Source organism: Macrobrachium nipponense, chromosome 17 (assembly GCF_015104395.2).
Source record: "Macrobrachium nipponense isolate FS-2020 chromosome 17, ASM1510439v2, whole genome shotgun sequence".
NCBI classification, from domain to species: Eukaryota; Metazoa; Arthropoda; class Malacostraca; order Decapoda; family Palaemonidae; genus Macrobrachium; species Macrobrachium nipponense.
Window position 1 is genome coordinate 80,974,912 of NC_087210.1, and position 22,100 is coordinate 80,997,011.

A 22,100-nucleotide genomic window follows, 5' to 3' on the forward strand; every position below is an offset into this window, starting at 1 on the left:
ATAGACACGAAACAGTGTATATACTACACCAGAAAAATACTACCAAAAAACGATAACTTCGTGAGAGAAATGCAACCAATGAATGGACCCCCCACCTGCCTTGACCCCTTCCCGACCTTTGCCTCTCTCTCTCTCTTCTCTCTCTCTGTCAGTGGCATAGGGCCCTCGATTGAACCAGAATCCCTTCCTTCCCCGGAGGGTTCAGTCTTTTTGAATCGTCTTGCTTCAGCCTGACGCTGGAAGAGGACGCACTTGACCCAGCGTCCAATTTCTGCAGTTCCTGGAAGACATGGGAGAAGAAGTCATATTCAGCCACCGTGAGACCATCCGAGGTCTTTTCCTCTTCTTCTGCAGCCCCGGAATTCGAAGGTGGCTCCAGTGTCCTCACGGACAGCTCCCAGGGAGTCCACGGAGGGATGGCAGGTGTCTAAATGGGTCCTTTGTGCTTCTGGGGAGGCAACAGCCACGTGTCGATCGAAGGTCTCTCTCTTTTTAAGCATTTGATCAAATGAGAGTCATTATTCAAGGGCACTTACGGGGATTCCAGAGAGAGAGAGCCCTCTCCCAGACCTCCTCCGCCCCCTGAGTGAGAGCTTCACCGAGAGGACTCAAAGACAGAAGAACAGAGGGCGGAGGGAGGCCGGTCAATGATACCAGGCCGTTCATTGGTGGAGGAGCCACTGAAGAACAGGATGAAGGGCGGGGATGGACGGGAGACCTCCCGAGGAGGAGGAGCAATCCAGCGGACAAGATGGCGACTGGACGAGGTTGTGAGAGAGAGATGGAGAAGTCTGTATGTATGTATGTAAGTTTATATATATATATATATATATATATATATATATATATATAACCAAAATTTATATAGGTTCGTGCCCAGGAGCCGACGTAATTACCATCAACTAAAAATTCCCCTTCAGTTAACATATGAAAATATATTAATTCTGAGGTAGAGCGAATTAGATATCAAAGGACATTTGTAGCTTAATGCGTATGTATGAATTACGGTGATGTGATCAGACTCATATACATACATTATATATATATATATATATATATATATATATATATATATATATATATATATATATATATATATATATATATATATATATAGTGATGGGGTGTTAACCACTACACGATACACTTATAAAAATACCTGTATTCACTGAACAGGATACGGAATTCACAATGTGTGAAATCGTACCACAACCTTAAACCACAGATCAGAAAATCAATTCAGGGGTGAAAATAGACACTTGGGAAAAAATCACTTAGATTTAATACATAACTCTTTAGGCAGAAATCACACCTGAACCTCTATAATACAAAAATATGTGAATAACACTCACGCTTAAATAACCACTATACAAATCCCAAACACCCAACTATTAAAAGAAACCAACACATTCAAACACAAAGGGAGTGGAGCCAGAAAGGAGGAGAAAGGCAAAAAGAAAGAATATCCTAACCAATACACACTAATATTCCAAGCAACTTCCGTATGTTTTAAAGTTAGTTTCTCCTCTTGCAAGGCAAAGTACAACTCCACGAGTGGAGGACAAAATCAGGGTGATTATCAGATGCTATTCCAATCACAGAGCTGAATCCAAAAAAATGTCACAAGGTGCCTGGCAAGTATCAAACTGTCCACTGAAGACGGCAACAGAAGAACATTTGCCGTGAGCTTTAATAAGTATAAATATTTACCTTGGGACAGATTGGGAGATCCAAAAGGTATGTAGGAGGTGAATATTCTCCGGTCCATGTACAGTTGGACACAGGTTTCCCTGGTACACCTTCTTGAGGGACTTCGAAAAAATTATATGGTAACAATGTTTACTGAGGAGGATGGGGGGAGGACTCTTCCTCTCTTAGCAAGAGTTCCACCAATAAGCTCTGGAATTCTTTCAGTAGGAGGAGTCATTAGGTATGGTTGGAGAAACCCACACACACACACACACACACGGAGTAAAAAAAAAAAAGTAATCTGAGCAGGGTATATCGCTGTAACTAAGATTACTGTCTCACTTTTAATATAAGTTTGTTTATTAAGATTCCATTTAACTTTCGTCTAAGGCGTTATCTTACTACCGTGTCTGTTATTATGTATCGGTCATATTCATTACGCAATACTTAAAATTGATCCAAATTTTAGAGTTACATTGGTATTGGAGAGAATCACGAACATCATAGCAGGATATTTTAACCTTATCATGAAAGCCAAGTTTATAGTATCGGTTTGCAGTGCGTTTCCTACCAATAATATAATAGGAAGCATTGAACATACCCAAACACTAAGTGAACGAGTTGAAAGTGTCCGACGCCTTACTCCTCTCTCTCTCTCTCTCTCTCTCTCTCTCTCTCTCTCTCTCTCTCTCTCATATTAGCTACTTTTAAAGTGACATGTCATCTAGAAATACCACTGCGCTAAGTATGCAGTTTTGATATGTCATTAAAACACCCTCTAATCTTGACTAAACTTAATATATGCATATATTTTTTTTCGAGGGGCGGGGGGAGTGGTGTCGGGGATTGAGTTCTTGTTGTTAAGCCGTCTTACAGGTTTTGGAATTCTAAAATGTAATTCAAACTGACAAGCTTCTTGCTTTGCTGTACCGATGTCCTCAGCCTGGCTTTGCTACAACTGAAATGGGTGGGGGGCTAGGGGTAAGGTGGGCCTGTTGCGACCCCGATGAGTGGACGAAGTAGATAAGCTCGTGGATAGAGTGTAATGGCTAACGAAAAGCTCCACTTGAAATATTTTTAAATTGTTTATCTTTAATGCCTGCGTGTTTTAGTGTTTATTCTAATATTATTATAATACTGTAGATTTTCTGAATACAACAACATCTACAAGAAGAAGGATTGGGTTAAACTCACTCTCTTGTAAATACATATAGAATGAAAAGGAGAGAGAGAGAGAGAGAGAGAGAGAGAGAGAGAGAGAGAGAGAGAGAGAGAGAGAGACTGAGGAATCAAAATGAAACTACTAGGGACAGAGAAAATTCCACAACGTGTAATGGAAATTGAAGAAGGACTCCCAAACTTGGTGCAAACTTTTAACCATTCCCATATGGTAAACTTAATTCGTTTGCCAATGATAAACAATTGTTGATGTTCAGAGGTTTCATGTATTCATGGTTGGGTTTGTATTCCCTCTTGAATATACTGTAGAGGTTATTCCCTACACGCCCTTCATTACAATAATTATTACATGATATGGATAAACACATCTACTTGGCTTATATTTTCTAATGTATTAATTGTGATACATGTTTTAATGTCATACGGACAGAAATTCTTTTCGCTCTTATCATTCGTGTGAGGAATGTGGAAAGAGCTATTTGGAGAAATGTAGTTTGATGATATTGTCCTAGGGTTCTCTTTTTAGATAATTTTTTGAGAAACAATCAGGATAGCGAAATTCCCTTTAGATTTTGAACTCCTTTAAGATATCAAATTCACCTTTCTAATAAATAAATTATAATAATCAATACCTGGAGCTAAACGATATGCATAGGTCTGTTTACGATTTTTTTTACATCATACGACATGGAAGTTAGCGGAAGCCATGGGGTAATACAAATATACATACTCAATTTTTACATTTATTTTAATATTAGTGAGAAGTCCAGCCACATTCCTTCTAGATCACCTCTTGCAATCTGTTTGGCATAGAAGATTCATGTTTCTGACGATCTGTGGTCGGTTGTGGAAGAGTTTCCATTGTGTTCCCAGAGGTTCATAAGTTGATCTGGTCTCCTCTCCCTCTCAGGCTCCCAACATTTTACCAAATTAGCCTAAATATTCTCAGTGAGGTTCATGTCTGTATCCTTACTTGGCCAGTCAAGCAACTGCAGATCCTCTCGACCTTGAAACCATTCCTGGACTATTCTGGCCGTATGGATGGGGCAGCGGTCGTGAATGAAAATGACAGGAGCAGGTGGGGAGGAATAATTCCGCTGTTGATGTGAAAGAAGTTAGAAATCCCGATGAATTTCAATGTATTTTTCACCAGTGAACCTCCACTCAATCCTGGTGATATCATCCATATAATGTAAGAAGATCCAGCCCCAAACGTTTACTGTGACGTGCCCATTCCTGGTCACCTCGTAAATTTCCTCTGTAGTATCTGAAGGGAAAAATCTAATTTTTAACAATTTACGCTTTGCTTTTCGTAATAGGGAAAATAATGCTATATCGTTTGGGGAAATAAAATGCTAAGTAACAACCCTTGGAATAAGTAAGAATGTTTATTAATCTGCAAGGATTAATACTTATATAGCATTACTTTAATCTGCAACAGTCCGTTATGATATGATATTCTTTAATTGCAGTAAACAGGCTGTACTCTATATTATAAGTTTGCCTACGTGATTATTCATAACATTAATAATGCATTTGATTAATGCCTGAAAGCTGGCCATAGTAGAACTAATGGGGGGTTTTCAATGAAGAATTTTTATTTTCACACTTCTCGTGGCAATATAATTCAATTAGCGGAAAATACATGGTTATTGACAAAATTATTATCTTTTGATTATAATATTACCCTTGCTTATAATTATTATAATCTGACTGTTATTAATGATTATAGAAACTCGCCTTATATTACTCGGTCTTCAACTTATGTATCCTGCCGTGACTTCTGCTAGTAAAAGACCTTTCGTCACTGCATACAACTCGAGACCAAAATTCCATATCCTCCCCCACAAACTGTTGAACAAAGGCAAGCCTATCAGCACGATGCCGTTCGGCGAGAAATTCCTTCTTGGCAGGAATTCTATGAGGTATTCCTGCCTCATGCGGTATTCCTGCCTCATCAGACGTCTTCGCACCGTCATAGCCGAGACATTTAAATGCCAGACGTTCACGAATAGCAATAGTATTGGTAAAAGGGTCTTCTTCTGCTGCTCGTCGAATGTCGTCGTTATCCTAACGGGTGGTCTTTCGTGGTGGAAGTCTTGAACTGAAATACGTAATTAACATTCAGATACCTAGATAATCAAGATTATTATAAGACTGTTTACTATGGGAGGGGGCTATTTGGTATTCTGGGAAGTAAAGAGAAAGAATCACTATTAGAGTTCAACAGGACTAAGGCAACTATAATTTAGGTTTCATGATTTTACGGGTTTGTAAGGTTTTATTGTTTAAAAAAATTAATAAATAAATGAAATAAATAAATGCTATCCAAAGTCTGTCAATTTCCCAGTCTAGCTTGCTCCTTTTCCATTTATTTACTGCTGCAGGGAGACGTCAAGACGCTGTGCAACAGCACGTATTGGAAGCCCACTTTCTCGTAGAGCGAACGATCTGCGCCAGGAGAACCATATGTTGCGTTCTTGGAGACTATAACGAATACTACTAGCAGAGGACAGATAACCTATCAAAATTTATACAACACCTCAGTCTAGCCATGATTGGGTGACAAACTTGTTAGCGTGTAATAGGGGTGCTGTAGCAGTGATATCGTTATCACTGAACAAAGTGATATATTAAATCACACGATCACTGGGACTGAGTGATTTGATTGGCTGTTACTGGCATTGCAACATCTCAGGTCATTACTGTCATTGATAACGTTTAAAATTCTGTATGTCTTCATAATGATAAATTGTTAATTGTCTGTTTGAAACACTAAAGGTGGTGGTGTTCCTCTCTTAACTGAATTCCATTAATCTGCTTTCGGGCTGTTTTAGTGTATAAGAGGTTGGAGGAGGCAAACTTGTAATAAGTATTAATCATCATAGATGAATAAACATTATCTTTAATGCAGTGGTTGTTACTTAGCATCACATTTCCCCAAACGATATATCATTATTTTCCCAGTTACGGAAAGCAACGCGTAAATTGTAAAAAATTCAGATTGTTTTCCTTCAGATACCACAGAGGAAACATTTACGAAGTTGCCAGGAGTGGCTTATAACCGTAAATGTGTGGGCCTGGATTTCCTTACATGGTATATGTGATATCACTAAGACTGAAGGGTTTCCCCAGTGGAAAATACGTTAAAATTTTCAGGATTTTTTACTCCCTTCACTTTCACCAGCGGAATTATCCCTTTCCACCTAGTCCTGTCATTTTCATTCATGACGGCTGCCCCATCCATACGGCCAGAATAGTCCAGGAATGGTTTCTAGATCGAGAGGATTTGAATTGGTTGACTGGCCAAATAAGGGTGCAGACATGAATCCCATAGATCCCGAGAAAGATAAAGTCGATTTATTAAATATTGAACAATTCACAGGTGCCCCGAGAGAAGCCGAAGTGCAGTGGAAAAATCACTGAATTTTCTAATAAGTTTTTTTTCCCATGTATACATAAAAAAAAAAAACATTTTTGTTCCCGTTATTTTTATGCTCATCCATTTCGTATGAAGTAGCTACTGTCGCATATCTTATGTAATATAAGCATTAAGCAGGTTAGGAGATTAATTACGTTTGCTTTGTCTATTACAATAATTACCTGACTTGTTATCGAATTACAGTTACAACTTCAATTACAAGATGGGGAACAATATCAAATACAATACAATTTTAATATTTCAAAATTGTAATCACAGCTTACAAATACATATATAAAACGTATTACTCAATTACATTTCGCACACCTATTTAATTTTAAGAAATGCAGATAGTTGCAAAGACTTTATACTTGAGTTTGGTTTCCTTTTACAGTCAATTTCTGCAACAATTGTAATTTGTAACTTATGATACTTTAGTACAAAATACAAAACAAACATATCTAAAATATTTTAGACCTGTAGAAATTATCGTTAGCATCCTATGATTTGCCTAAGTAAATTTTTAGTATGTTTATTGTGGTGAAAATTATTATCGTGATTATAAGAAAATGATACTGAAATACAAAACTCAAATACTGGAAAAAAATTTCACAAAACTTTTTGCACAAAAAAAGGAAATAAATGGAATAAAAAAATTTTTTAGAATTGGTAGCTGGCTTGTCAAGATTCTTAATAATATAATAAATGAATTGGGAAGCGACTCAAAAAACATCTCTCCATTGCATTTGGTCAGATGAGTTCTCGAAAAGTAAGAGGGCGGCTCTAGGATAACAATCTCAAATAAAGTTTTCAGTTGCAATTACAATAACAATTACCATTAATATAAATAAAAAACAAATGGAATTACAGTTAACTTCAAAAACGTGTAATTAAAAACATATCAGATAAATGACAATTACACCAAGCCTGAATAAAAGGTAAGGTTTATTTGTAATTGGTAAAGCTCTCTTACTGTGGGTTTCACAGACAGTGCAGTCACGTTTTTGGTCAATAACACTGTAATGAAGACTGGTATCAGTACGAGATTTTGCTGTAATTTTTCGGTATATTAAAGGCTTTAACTCTATTGGATGTCCGGTAAAAATGCTCAATTTTTATTTGTAACACAGAGTAAACTATAACCAGGTTTTACCTATTCAAACCAATCTGTAGGCAATTGGCGGCTCTCTCTCTTGCTAAAAAAAAAAAAAAAAAAAAAAAAAAAAAAAAAAAAAAAAAAACAAAAAAAAAAAAAAAAAAAAAAAAAAAAAAAAAAAAAAAAAAAGTTAAAAAGTTGCGTGACAAACGGATTTCTGCTACCATGCCGACAGCTATGTTCCTAGACGGCCATCTCTTCTTTCACCTTCGTAATGCAAGCATATGGCTGATGCCCTGAGTCCAAATGAAGCTGCGAAGGAGGTAAAAACTAAGCACAAGTATAACAGTAGATTTACCATCAATCACAGTGTCTATCGTTCTACTACTCCACCATACATGCAGATATCTCTTACTCCAATAATTATAATCATTTACTCATAACCCAACGTCAATAGTCACTAAAGAAAGAAAAAAATCTTTTGATCTTAAGACAAAAAAATAGTAATAGCTACTACTACTGCCAGCTGCTCGCCTAATTAAATAAGTTAGCAAAAAGGCTATAATTTACTGGTTATGATTATTAATAATAATTAATTATTGTTCCCTTGTTTTCAACGTAGACCAAAAGTAATATATCCATTGCTAAGGTAAGGTAGTACGGTACGGAATTTGCAAATTTTTTCGTACCTGAACTGTACCGTACCGTACTTCGGTAAAATTGTCGTTGCGTAATTCCGTACCGTACACATAGGCTATTATTACGATCTCGACTTTCCACATCGACAGGTTCTTAAAAATAAGCAATTGGGCCGTAGTGACTGACGACAGGTGACAAACAAAGGAGGGAGGAGCATAACAAAAAAAAAAAAAAATTACCTTAAAATTAGTTTATTATACAAAATATACAAAATGTACAAGTGAGTCAGGTCCAGTGATAAACAAAAACATACACAATGAATTAAATAATAAAGGCAGCAACAATAATAATCCAATTAAGTGATTCTTGTACAATTCAACAAACAATTCATAAGCAGCTAACTAATATAATAAAAGCAACATCATATATATAAGAGGACCACGGTATAAATGAAAAAGCAGTGCAGTACATAAATATATACAAAATCAGGCAGCATAATACACAAACACATTGAAAAAGCAGTGAAAATAACGATTACAATAAATGTAAAAACGGCAGCATAATAATAAATGAGAATTAATACTGAAGCGGCATAATGTTACAATGTTACACAGAGCAAAACGGGAACACTTCCTCAAACAATGAGGACAACAGTCCAATGCCGGACGATCAAGACAGAGCCGATACGGCAACTACCTCGTCCTCGGAGACAATATGGACATCCTCCTCGAATGCTGGACGATCAAGACAGAGTTGACACAACAACCATCTCGTCCTCAGATACAGTATGAAGGTCCTCCTCGACCACTGGATGCTCACGACAGGTTGATACAACTACAACTCGTCCTCAGATACTCTCCGCTGCTCTGCTGCCAAGACTGCCTCTCTGAACGTGACTGGTTGTTCTCCCCTCCAGGACCTGACTGACGAAGTTTGACGCCATCCAACAGACGTCAACTCGCCAGCAATTAAAAAAACAAAAACAAAGGAGGCAACAATCCACCAAGGGAACAATCGGCAAACGATTGTTCCTAACAGCTATAAATATCAACCGTACCGTACCGTACCGTAATGCCAGCCTTGCTGGCAGGTAACAACAGCGTGAATCGGTATTATTAATATATATACAACATTCTAAATTATTATTATTAGATTAGATAGATAGATAGATACAAAAAAAATCGTGCTAAATATACTTAAACTAGTAACATTCAGAGAGAGAGAGAGAAGGGAGGGGGAGGAGAGGTGGGGGAAGTCTCTCAAGACGGTGTACCAGGTAAACCTGTGTCCAACTGTACTGTCACGCACAATAGTTCGTTCCCTCCGCTGATCCAGAGTGAACACGAATCCGCGACTATGAAACCCCGGAGCAGTTGAGCAAGTAACTAACGGAGCATCCAATAGATGTTGCGCCGTCAGGACAAGGAAGGAGTAGGCAGCAGATAGTTTTTCTTGAGCATAGAGTAAAGTATCCTTAATCTATTAACGTTAATTAAGAGAGTGGTCGTAAACATTTTGTTGTTGACGATACTGGGTTTGAGTGTAAAATGGTGGCATTTAAGGAAATATGCGAAATAGATATGAGACTAAAAGTGCTTAGGAACTCAGTATTTATGAAATGGCATTTCCTATAGATGTATTAAATCTTATATACTGACATGACTGTCCACGAGATCGATACAAAACTTTCACCAAGTGTTAACGGTGGTGTTCTGTAAGCAGCAAGCCACCTCTATATATTATATATATATATATATATATATATATATATATATATATATATATTATAATATATATATATATATATTTTATATATAGAACATCTAATATCAGCAAATTAGCAAAATTTTCAGTTCACTTACTTTATTGAGGTAGCAACTATACACACAGATACATGTCTATATACTTATACAATTCATGATTGGGCCAACCTCCATAGAGAAAGCGGGCGATGTGGGCAATAACACAAAAAAATTTGGGCTATATATAATTTTCTTTATTTACTAAATTTTTTAGTAATTAAAACAACATGAAATATTAGGATACTTTCACCAATATAACAGGTTCATATTTGTTGGAAAAGAGAAAGACAGAACCACAGAATATAACAAGACAAAGATGAGTAGAGAGAAAGAGAGAGAGATAACTTATTAAGTTCTTTTCTAGATTATGGTGTGAAGAAGCCTCGTGTTCTTATTTTCTTCCTAGCACCAGGTCAGTTGCAAAATACGAGTCATTATCCATTTTACTATATTTCTTTAGTAAGGATATTTTCATCCTTGTTTTCAAGATGCATTGTAATAGAAAATAACTTAACTCAATTCCTGTGTTTCCAGAAACAAAGTAGTTTTCTAGTGCCGCATGTAGTTATAGCCAATTCTAACGTGTAAAAGAGTTAATATGTTTTTGTAGGAATGTAACTTTTCTCTCCTGTAAAGTCAACTGCCATAGTCCTTGCCGTTCCCTGACCATTTCCTGTCTTAGGGAGGGTTAGGAGCCACTAGCTTCTACCTTTGCATTGGAGAGTTAAGTTGCCTAGTATATGGCCATCGTAGGCTGCAGCTTTTAGCTCCACTAATTCTATCAGGGCTTATTTCTTCTACCTTTGGACCCTCTTTTAATAATCTAGCCTTAGTTTCTTAACTGCTGTGCTCTTATTCTGTCTCAACTTATTACCTTAATCTGTTTCCTTCTTTTTCTTGGAATGAAGCGCGTTTTGTAATTCCCTTTATTTCAAAATAACAAAATAAAAGTAGTGATATTTACAAAGCCTTCTATGTTCAAAATTTAAGGCTTATTTCAGTTTGACTAAATGTTAAACTAAAAAACCATCACATTTTTCCGACAATCTGGCAGATAAATTTGAACCAATATCACTTTTTTTTTCATTTAATTTTGAGATACTATAAATATTCTTTTCACTTTAAACCTATGAAATATGCATGATCTTCCAAACATTAGCATTAACTGGTAATCAAGTAAAAGGAACATAACTAAAAACACGTGATCTAGTGTCAATATTTTATCATTATTATTTTTATGATAATATACAATGAGTAGGATGTCCAACCTCCATCTGCATCTGTGACCTCACACAGACGATCAGGTATGGAATCTACAGTTTATATTATGTAACAGAAGTGTGGGTTATGTATTTGATTTCCCTGGAACGTGTTTTACGCAGATATTTTTTTTTCTTTATCAAGCACGCTTCTACAATACATTTTCTTAACCTTACATGTCATGTCGTTTTCATTGTTGTATTTATTATTTGACGACATTATTGACTCTGTAATTGTTTTTAAATAGTATTTAATTGCTGTCATTATCGTCCGTATTAACAGTATTATTTACATTTGTGTTATAAGGATACGTTCACACCAAATGCGTTGCCTATAGAAATGGGGCTGTTAGGATTTTCTGCTTTATTTCTATATTGAATTTCAATTTACGAATCAAGTTATGCTCAAATAAAATTGTACTCCTTTATACCTGATTTTCACTTTTATATAGGACAAAATTTAGTATAATTAAATTTCGTTTTACCTTTTCTTTGTATGCATATGATATAAATTTAAAATCTTAAAACTTACCTATAGTTTTTGAAAATCATTATGGTTGAGTAGTTGATTATTATATATAATATATAATATTTCTCTTGATGTCTCGGCTAATTCATTTAGAATGATATCTTTTAGTTATTTGGTTAAATCCAATAACAATAAAACGTAGCTTAGAAAAATGGTCATTTTGTTTTTGCTCAGTTCCAATTGCCCGCCTGTAGTTAGTATTGTTTTTCTTGTAGACAAAAAGGTAAATAAAGGAAAATCCCTAAATATATTTTAATAGATAAGACGATAAGAGACCAAACAAAAAAGATGCGTACTGCAAAAAGATCCCGTAAAAAAAAGAGAGAGAGAGAGAGAGAGAGAGAGAGAGAGAGAGAGAGAGAGAGAGAGAGAGAGAGAGAGAGAGAACTGCAGAAATTTATAACACCTAGAAACAAGGCATGATTGGAAATCTTTCAGAATGTTTCTTGCTATATTTTGATAAATCGAAATATCTCTTGTGAAATATTGAAAATCAAGGAAAAAGAGAGGGATATAGAGGAGAGTATATGAATTGGGTACTCCAGTTTGAAGAAAATGTGGCCTTACTTGGCCTGCCTTGGCAGCAGCTGTTGTGTGACGTTATTGTCTAGATGTTGTCTGAAATACGGAGAGAAGTCTAACGCAAGGATAGTCATGTTGTTTATAGGCTGCCTATTCACTGGTGAGGTTCCTCCTAATACTGATGATGGAGGTGAACAGGCCAAGGAAATGGAATTGAACGAGAGAATTTCGGCCTTGCGAGACACCACACAGTACCAGAGAGAGCAGCAATGAACTTGGACAGGATCATTTTTCAGCTGCAACAGAGGCTTGACTACAATGAAGACATTCAGAAGGCGGGCGGAAAAGAAGAAAGCACTCGTGTGATCCAGATAACTCAGGGGGTGTTGCAACAACAGGCCTGGCAAGAAAGGGCCCACTTATTCGAAGGTGAGACGTTGTTTCTGAAGGAGAACGATCAAGTGAAGAAGGAGAAGGACGTGCAGATATAGACCGAAGAAGCTGCGCGGATGGCGAGGCTCGTCCAGGAACGAAAAGCGCTAATCCGACAGGAAAAGACGCCGAGGTCAGGTTCCAGCTCCTGCAGAAGGAAGTGGAAGATCTCACGAAGGAAACGTGTGTACTACATTGTGAAGTTCAGGTTGCGAAACTGAAGAGAAACGAGCTGAGGTGCCTTCTAGAGGAAGGGAATCATCGCTTCAAGTCGCTGGATAGGAAACAACCTGGTGTCCAGGGCGAACGGAACGACCAGTTGGAAGATGAGGTTCGACAGCTGCGAGGAGCGAAGGAGAAATCGGTTTGCCAGCTCAAGAACCACCAGGGAAATTACAGATGCCTGGAAAATGAAGGAGCAGCTGTCCATGTTCAAGGAATGGCGCGACCAAGTCTAAGCTGGCCTTGCGAAGAGGGCTCAGATGTCAAAAATTTGAGGAGAATGTTTGTTGTATGGAAAGTTTTTTTTTTTTTTTTTTTTTTTTTTTTTTTTTTAATCAATAAAGTTTATTTACAAACTGCGATTTTCATTTACACATTATTTTTTTGCAGCAAATTTTGTTATTTACATAATAATTCGAGTTTAACTCGAATTTAAAGGACTTCTTTCATAAATCCATGTGTTAGAATTGATTTTAGTTTGCAATGGATTTTCTTATGACGGAGTGAACTGTAATACTTTTTATTTTATATGGAAGGTTTGATGTTTATATGTAATAAGTTTGCTTTGTTAATCGTTGAAGGATATGAAAGTTAGAGGGAAATAAGTATAAAATGTTTTGTAAGAGTTTTATTGATTCCTGAAAGGGAAAGGTAAATGTAGGGATTGTTGGAGTGCCAGGATTCGAAGCAGAAGATACAGAGAAGATTGGTGGAGTGCCAGGAAAAGCAGCGGATTCAGAGAAGATTGGTGGAGTGTCAGGAGAAGCAAACGATTGAGAGAAGATTGGTGGAGTGCCAGGAGAAGCAGAGGATTGAGAGAAGATTGGTGGAGTGCCAGGAGAAGCAGAGGATTCAGAGAAGATTCAGGGAGCGTCAGAAGAAGAAGCAGAGTATTCAGAGAAGATTTGTGGAGTGCCAGGATAAGAAGCAGAGGATTCAGAGAAGCCCGTGGAGAATTGAAAGGATTCAGTGGCATATTCTGGTTCTAAGGTTAAACAGAGGTGTTACTCTCTTAAGGGACGGCGGGCGAGGCCCGCCAGGCGTCCCGGGACGGGCGGGCAAGGCCCGCAAGCGTCCGGGAACGGGGCGGGAGGGCCTACGCCCGCCAGGCGTCCCGGGGACGGGCGGGCCTCCGCCCGCCAGGCGTCCCGGGGACCGGCGGGCCTCCGCCCACCAGGCGTCAGGGGACCGGCGGGCCTCGCCCACCAGAGCGGGGTTCCCGGGGAACCGGGGGCCTCCGCCCGCCAGGCGTCCCAACCCCGGGGGACCGGCGCCTCCGCCCGCCAGGCGTCCCTGGGGACCGGCCGGGCCTCCGCCAACCCACCAGGCGTCCAGGGGGACCGGCGGGCCTCCGCCCGCCAGGCGTCCCGGGGAGCCGGCGGGCCTCTGCCCGCCAGGCTTCCCGGGGACCGGCGCCTCCGCGCCAGGCCGGCCGGGGACCGGAGGGCCTCCGCCCAACCAGGCGTCCCGGGGACGGGAGGGCCTCCGCCCGCCAGGCGTCCCGGGGAAGGGAGGGGCCTCCGACGGGCAAGGGGTCCCGGGACCGGCGGGCCTCCGCCCGCCAGGCGTCCCGGGGGAACCCGGGACCCGGGCCGGCGGTGGGGGCCTCCGGCCCGCCAGGCGTCCCGGGGACCGGCGGGCCTCCGCCGCCATGCCAGGCGGTCGGGGGACGGGGAGGCGGCCTCCGCGCCAGGCGTCCCGGGGACGGGCGGCCTCCGCCCGCGCCCGCCAGGCGGGTCGGGGACGGGCGGGCCTCCGCCCGCCAGGCGTCCCGGGACGGGCGGGCCTCCGCCCGCCAGGCGCCAGGACGATACGGGGCCACCGGACCGGGCCAGGGTCCCGGGGGACCGGCGGGCCTCCGCCGCCAGGCGTCCCGGGGAACCCGGGCGGGCCTCCGCCCGCCAGGCGTCCCGGGACGGACGGGCCTCCGCCGCCAGGCGTCTCCCGGGGACCGGGCGGGCCTCCGCCCGCCAGGCGTCCCGGGGAGGGCGGGCCTCCGCCCGCCAGGCGTCCCCGGGAGGACGGGCGGGCCTCCGCCCGCCAGGCGTCCCGGGTACGGCGGGCCTCCGACCGCCAGGCGTCCCGGGGACGGGCGGGGCCTCCGCCCGCCAGGCGTCCCGGGGACGGAAGGGCCTCCGGACGCCAGGCGTCACGGGGACGGGGGCTACGCACCTCCAGGCGTCCCGGGGTAGGGCGGGCCTACGGCCGCCAGGCGGTCCCGGGGACCGGCGGGCCTACGCCCGCCAGGCGTCCCGGGGACGGGGGGCCTCCGCCCGGGGCAAGGCTGTCCCGGGGACCGGCGGGCCTCCGCCTGCCAGGCGTCCACCCGGGGACCGGCGGGCGGGCCTCCGCCGCCCCCAGGCGTCCCCGGGGACGGGCGCGGGCCTCCGCCCCCCAGGCCTCCCGGGACGTGCGGGCCTCTCGCCCGCCAGGCGTCCGGGGACCCGGCGGGCCTCCGCCCGCCATGCGTCCCCGGGGGACGGGCGGGCAGAGGCCCGCCAGGCGTCCCGGGGACGGGCGGGCAGAGGCCCGCCAGGCGTCCCGGGGACGGGCGGGCAGCGGCCGCCAGGCGTCCCGGGGAAAGGGCGCGGGCAGAGGCCCGCCAGGCGTCCCGGGGACGGGCGGGCAGTAGCCCCGCCAGGCGCCCGGGGACGGGCGGGCAGAGCCCCGCCAGGCGTCCCGGGTACAGGCGGGCAGAGGCCCCCGCCAAGGCGTCCCGGTGGGGACGGGCGGGCAGTAGCCCACGCCAGGCGTCCCGGGGACCGGGGGGGCGTGCCGGGCCGCCCGCCAGGCGTCCCGGGGACCGGCTGGGCCTCCGCCCGCCAGGCGTCCACCGGGGACCGGCCTGGCCTCCAGCCCGCCAGGCGTCCCGGGACGGGCGGGTAGAGTCCACGCCAGGCGTCCCGGGGACGGGCGGGCAGAGCCCCGCCAGTCGTCCCGGAGACGGGCAGGCAGCGGCCCGGAAAGGGCTGTGAGTGATTTAGACAGCGGTGGGTGGAAAACAGGTAGGTAGAAAGAATAAGGGTAAGAAGAGCGTAGTCAAGAGTATGGATGTGAGTATGGAAGTGGGTTCGCTGTATTCAGAAGAGGGAAAGGGGTCAGAATGGAAGTAGTGAAAGTGAGAGTGAGCAGGAAGTATGAAAGGCTGTGTATATGAGAGAGGTACCCCAATGTGCACAATACGAGGAATATGGTAGTAGGGACATAGGGGACTTTTTTAAGGAATATGAGAAGTATTGTGAGGCCAAGTATGGGGAACAAGATAGTCTGGGCAAGAGAGTTAGGTAGCTTTTTGATGGGATTTCTGTTAAGTATGTATGGGGTAATGATGAGTGTAGGGAATGTGCTGTATGAGAGTGTAAAAGCCAGGATTGTAGAACAGGCAAAGAGGATAAAGAGTAGCGTTAGATATAAAGGAAAGCATGATTTTGAAGAGGCAAGAGTGAATGTTGGTGAGTCGTTGTCAACGTATGTCTGTAGGTTAGAAACATTAGCCAGGAAAAAGTTTGGGGACGAAGGGATAAAGGAGTGTAAGGAGTTAGTGCGAAAGCTGTTGGCGACTGTACCAGAGGGCGTATATGAGTTTATAAATCTGAAACGAAAGGAGAAAATGCGATGGACGAATGAAAGGTTGACATGGAACGACATTTTAGAAATAGAAGATTACGAGTTAGATAGGTGCATGAAAGAGAGTAGGAATGTTAGTGTTAAGACTGAAGTAGCTGAGGTTGTACCAGAATTTAAAAGCTATAGGGAGGCAGTTTTGGAAGGGCCGAGGCGAATGGCAGAGCGAGTGGTAGATAGGAGTGTTAGGGCAAGTAACGTGAGTGTAGTTAGCCCTAAAAGAAATTGGAGTGCGATTGTTGGAAGAGTAGGGTCAGTTAGTTGTGAGCGAGAGCAGCAGTGTCATAGATGTGGTAAGCCATGACACAGGAAGAATGAATGTTGGTGGGCGTTAGGAGCGTGCTTCGGGTGTGGGCAAACGGGGCATTTAGTGAGCAAGTGTAAGAAAGACAGGGATCTTAAATGTTATAGGTGTAGACAGGTAGGGCACATAGCTAGTGGATGTCGGGGTACCTGTATGAAAGCTGGTTGTGGGAAGAATGGCATTATTCTAGGATGTGTAAAGAACAGCGTGCAAAATGTGTTGAATGTGGATTGGAAGGTCATGTGGCGAGTGTGTGTAGGCAAAAGAGGATGAGCCAGGCTGGGAATTCGGGAAACTTAGTGAAAAGGGGATTCAGTTGGGCGGGTCCTGTAGTATGCGACAATATGTTTGGGAGAGTGCGATGGGTGAGTGGTTGCGGGTGAATAAATGTGAGCTGAGTCTCAGTGAGCAAATGGGTCTGGAAGATTGGCAGTTAGTGTTGGTTGAGTATGGAAGAAAGCAGAAGAAGGTAAAGAAAGGGAATGAAAGGGAGAAACGTGAGCTGCATGATAGAAGGGTTAGTGTTAGGGTAAAAATAGTGGATAAGGCATGTAATACGGACAACTTTGAGGGGAGGAATTATACGTATAGCGTGTGGGTTTGAATTGTCAGGGTTTAGTGAAGTTTCACCAGGAAGGGAATCAGATGGTAAGGATGTAGTTGGCAGTATGAATGAGTCTTTTCGGGAGTTTGGCAGGAGTGTAAATGAGGTAAGTGATTTGGTGGCAGAGTTACGAGAGATATTCGGACAAGAGTTGGAAGGGGTAGATGAGATATGAATGGTATTTGGGCGGATGGTAATGGTAGTCTGACTGGAAGTAGTCTGGGAGAAGTGGATGGCGGTGTAACTAAGTGTGTATGAGGGCCCTCAAACAAGATCCAGGGGACCTGCGTCCGAGTGTCTGTGGGTGTTGCGGAAGACTATTTAGTGTGGGTGTTGTGAGTGTAAGGAGACATTGTCAAATGTAACGAGGGAGGAAATATGGAGTTCCATTTGACGACATCTGCGAGAGAGAGAGAGAGAGAGAGAGAGAGGGTAATTGGTGGTTGGATGGTTAACAGTTGGATTGGTTGTTGGTGAGTTCTGAGTTGTCTGCTGGTGCTGTTGGAGATCAGAGTTCTGTGTTTTGAGTGAGTCTTTTTAGTCAGTATGAGTCAGAAGTTGAGGAAAGTGTTGAGGGATTGGTAAAGTTATTTAAGTAGTGTGTTATTGGTTTGTTGCTGATTGTTGTTGGGTTTGATATTGGTTGCTTAGGAGTTGTTGTGCTGTGAGGTTTTTGTTGAGTTGTATGTGAGTTCCTGTTGGATTATATGCGAGTTGTTGTGGTTGAGGGTTGTTGTTGGTGTTGTTAGTGGGTGTGTGTGTTGCTTTTTTTGTGTTGTTGTTCATTTTGTGTTGGTAATTGTTTGTGCATTGGTCTTTTGTTGTGGTTGTGTTCCTTGGTTGTTGTGTTCCTTGTTGGTTTGCTGTGTTGTTGAGTTGTGTTCCTTTTTTGTTGTTGTGGAGTTGTGGTCCTTGGGTGTTGTGGTTCTTGGTTGTGGTCTATGTTGTTGTTGGTATATCCATGACCTTGACCGGCGGACAGCAAAGGATAGCCTGGAGTATCTGGAGTTGGGTAAGTACATGTGTTTTGAGTTTTTTGTTTTTGGGTTTGTGTGTGTTTTTTTTTTTCTGTGTTGGTATGTCAATTGTCCTGCATGAATTCTGTAGTGTAAAGAGGAAAGTGTGACTCAGGGTGGGTTTGGCAGCTGGAGTGATTTGGTTTATGTGGGGGGGGGATTTGCCCGGCAGTTTTAAAGCTTGTGATCCTGCCACAGGTAAGTACATGTGTTTGTGTTTTTTTGTTCTGTGTGTAGGTATAGGTCAATTGTCCTGCGTTTATTCTGTAGTGTAAAGAGGAAAGTGTGACAGTTTGGCAGCTGGATTGATTAGGTGGGGGGGGGGATTTGCCCAATTGTTTTGAAGCTTGTGATCCTGCCACATTAGTATTATTGGGATGAGAATTAGTTTCTGTTTACATTATCTTGTTTGTTATTGTGCTGATTGGTGTCTTGATTTTTAGTTACATTTGAAAAGGTGGGGCTTTTGGATGGATTATTAACTCCTCTTGCTTTCAGCTCGAGTCTGGCTTCCATGACTGACATTCCTGTCCTATTTATTAACAACTGTGTTGTATTGGTAAAATGAGCATTGTTTAGATTTTGCGTGATGGGCTAGCCCGCAATTAATACATTTTGGGTGGTTATAGTTCCTTATTACGGCATTTTTGTTATGTGCCTCCATACCTTGAGCACTGTGTACATTGTAATGGTTTTGGAACGAAAGGACAAACTACTCTATTTTGCCTAAGAATTTTTATTTTAAATGGGAGGTCTTGGCCTGTAAATTTTATTTTGGCAATGTTGATATTTTTATTCTTGTCTTTCCTATTTGGAATTGAGTATATTTCTAGATTGTGAATATTGTTATATCTCAATTTCAAGGAGTCTAATAGTCGTTGTTTTGAAGGAAGTTATTGTTCGTTGTTGGGTAGGATGACTGTACCCTGTGCATAATTCAATGTTTTGTGGCTTGTAACTATTACTTTTATGTTATTTATTTCCGTTATACTTAAAAAGGCAGTGGACTGCTTTTTGTTGGTCACTTGGATTAGCCATTCATTGTTTTTGATGTGTCTACATTCCATGTCCAGTGTTGGATATATGTTAAGTAATTTGTTTTCTAGTATCGCTGCTGAGTTTTGTTGTCAGTTTTGAGGACTAGAAATGTTGACTAGTTACCTGGTCCATAGAGGTCATCAAAATGTACCAATGTGTGATTAAGTCAGTAATTTTTGTTTCTTTTTGGTCCTTGTTTTACTTACATTGCTTGTCTATTAAGATTGTTATATTTTTCTGTATTGCTGGGAGGATTATTTGTCTCCAATTCAGAATTATTGTTCATTTTATATGGTTTCATTGTTACGATATTGGAGTTTACCAATTGATTTTTCTTTGTTTCTTTTTTTCCTCTTTATGCATCCTAATTGGTGTTCTGGCTCTGCTACTTCACTTGGAACAGGGTGTTGTTCCTTTGTAACATTCATAGCATTTTCATTGCTTGAGGCTGTACCAAGGAAATTCGGGAGTGACGTGCCAATAGTAATAGACTGTGCCAGAGCTTTTCCATCACAGGGTCCAGGGGTACTCAAATCATCAAGTTTACTAATTATAAAAATATTTGAAAAAAAAAATCTTGAAAAGATATCATTGGCCCTTTGTGAAGTTAAATCTGCCAATGGCACAAGTGAGAAATGACTCCCAAATGTCCGCATCCCTACCCTACCCCAAAAGTGGATGGCATAACATGATTAGTATGGCCCAAGCGTAAGCAGAACCTGCTTGCTAGGACTAAGAGCATTACGATAATACAATTATCCCCATCCTAATCACACTATGGGCAAACTGGACAGAATACCAAGAGCTCTATTCCTAGAACTGGGCCCTCCTGGAATCCATGGTCCAGCCCCACAGAATAGTTCTGCCTGAAAAACGGGTCCGAACATTGTCAGGTAGATGATGGATCTCCCACAGTTCTCACTATTCAGCTGCAGATTCAACTCCATGTTAAGCCGTGATATGTTTTCTTATTTAATTGATTGGAAAATTTTGACAAAAATGGAAAAGTCCAAAAATACTAATCCGAAAATATATGATGTTACCTGGGACTCTTGGGTTTGAACCTAGGAAGAAATTCATGAGGTTCGAGAGCCCCCTCACCACGTCAAGGTGGTCCCAAAATGACATGGAGTTGATGGGGCAAGCTAGAGTTGATGTCCCTATACTCGGTAGCCACCAAGCTAGTGGTGCAGATCAGACTAGTACTCCGGCACTCCCTTGCAGAAAATTGTGCACACAAAAAGTGGAAGAGATCAATGAAGATCTCTCCTTGAGGGAGAGCACTTGATATTTACATGTTCTGGAGAACGCACGAGCCAAATGAGAAGCCAGTGCCAAATTCTCCCCTGTGCATCCCAAAAGAAGTACAGCAGAAGAGTATACCCAGTTGATAGTGCGCGCATGGTCCAGAGACCTCTCACTCAGGATAAACATGGTGCACAGGCCCTTCTGTGTCCCCTTGGTAGCACAGGGAGAGGGGTTTGTCTTGAAGTCAACCATACACAGCACAGGTAAGGTATGCACTCATTCAAGTGGGAGCCCTTAAGCTCAAGTTTAATTGCAGCAGATCTCCCATCTAGGCAGGTATATGCAGCAGTATCTGCCCTGCCATAGGCATGACTTAGTAGAAGAGAGTCCTGGGATGAAGAGGACAAAGACAAGCTAGACAGTGGAGAGGAAGAATGACTAGAGTGCTTCTTCCCTTTTTTCTCTTGACAAGAGGTATTCTTCCCTCTCTTCTGAGTCTTGCCAGAATTCAACACCAAAGGGATGGTCAAGGCTAACTGAAGACAATGAATTATCAACAGGAGGATCTGCTACTGGAAGTACTACTGAAACAAAAGGATCCTTCTCCTAAACAAAAACCTGGAACAGCCTCAGACACTACAGAAGATGGCACTGGAAATAGCTCCTCTTCCTCCAGAAATGCTTCAAAAGATGGACTACCTAGGATGTTGAGCATAGGCTCATCTTCCGGAATTACTCCAGAGATAACGTATTTTTGGTACCTGGAACATTAAAATGAGATGAACTAAAGGGCGAGACTGTTGATGGAGCATCAACTAAGTCATCCTCTGAGGACTGTGTGGGATCAACCTTCTTCACTCAAGTGCTGGTCATCCAAGGATGGGTAGCACTACATGCAGGCAGGAGGTAGGAAAGGAATGGAACAGAATGGGAAATTTAAGCCCAGTGCCAAGCACTGAGACCCATAGGATCATTCCGTGCATAAGAATGGGAGGGGAAAAAATAATAATACCAGTAGGATTTGAGTGTTTTCTCTGCCTCCCCTCAAAGTCGTCAGCAAACTTCTTATCCCTCTTTGTCTTCTTACCAAAGTTCTCCCACTGCAGGGAACAGCAAACTCCTTACAAGGGGCAGAGGTACACTACACATGAAAATCACCCACAAGGATGCCCACGTCCCTTGCAATGCAATTGGTAATATTTTTTTTCTCTATTCCAGAACAAAACAAGAATTAAAAAAAATAGTAAAAATAAGGTAGCAGACTTCTTGCCAAATATTCAACAACTAAAGGCGGGAAGAGGACACGAGCACAGCATGTCTAATCTTCTTGGTGGCCAGAGATAAAGTGAGTGGTGGCATGGGGTGAATTTGAATATTCCCCAGCCCCCAAGGGCCTAACCACCATCTCTACTAGTTACAGACTGCTCCAGCTCGCACCTTTTACACTAGATATTCCTGTATAAAAGGTTCAGGTTA

At 42.6% G+C, this 22,100-nt stretch overlaps 1 protein-coding gene and 1 long non-coding RNA gene across 2 annotated transcripts in view; one reads left to right on the forward strand and one right to left on the reverse strand.

Annotated features, from left to right (window-relative positions):
* Positions 1-13,115, forward strand: part of LOC135196361 (uncharacterized) — a 14,605-nt gene extending 1,490 nt beyond the window's left edge. Inside the window, exon 2 of the long non-coding RNA XR_010310394.1 lies at positions 12,702-13,115. This is a non-coding gene — a long non-coding RNA (uncharacterized LOC135196361). The remainder of the gene's footprint in view (positions 1-12,701) is intronic.
* LOC135196363 (E3 ubiquitin-protein ligase wwp-1-like) overlaps positions 1-22,100 on the reverse strand; it is a 422,942-nt gene that overhangs the window by 348,794 nt on the left and 52,048 nt on the right.